This window comes from Sinocyclocheilus grahami, unplaced genomic scaffold (assembly GCF_001515645.1).
Source record: "Sinocyclocheilus grahami isolate Dianchi unplaced genomic scaffold, SAMN03320097.WGS_v1.1 scaffold357.1, whole genome shotgun sequence".
In the NCBI taxonomy this organism is placed as follows: domain Eukaryota; kingdom Metazoa; phylum Chordata; class Actinopteri; order Cypriniformes; family Cyprinidae; genus Sinocyclocheilus; species Sinocyclocheilus grahami.
In genome coordinates, this window is record NW_015505536.1 from 259,699 (window position 1) to 260,021 (window position 323).

The 323-nt window shown below is 26.0% G+C and overlaps 1 protein-coding gene across 2 annotated transcripts in view; it reads left to right on the top strand.

Moving 5' to 3' along the window:
• The window catches only part of LOC107548904 (phospholipid phosphatase-related protein type 4-like), a 30,050-nt gene that overhangs the window by 5,254 nt on the left and 24,473 nt on the right, over positions 1 to 323 (top strand). The gene's annotated exons all lie outside the window — the stretch shown is intronic.

Sequence of the window (323 nt, forward strand, 5' to 3'; positions counted from 1 at the left end):
TATATATAGAGAGAGAGAGAGAGAGAGAGAGAGCATTATTATTTATGCCTATCATATTTATTACATTATATATTTTTAATACATAACATTTATAAGATTACATACATAATTTTATGTATACTACCTTAGGTAATGATTCACTCAACTCACGATTTGATTCACGATTTGATTCCACGATTCGATTTTCTCACGATTTTTTTGAACAAATTGAGTTTGAAGACATTATACAGTAAATGAAAAGGTGTCCTTTTATTAGGCTATTGCTGCACATTTCTTTGTGAAATTGAAATATAACAAAACTAAATTGAAATTTTAAAACAAAA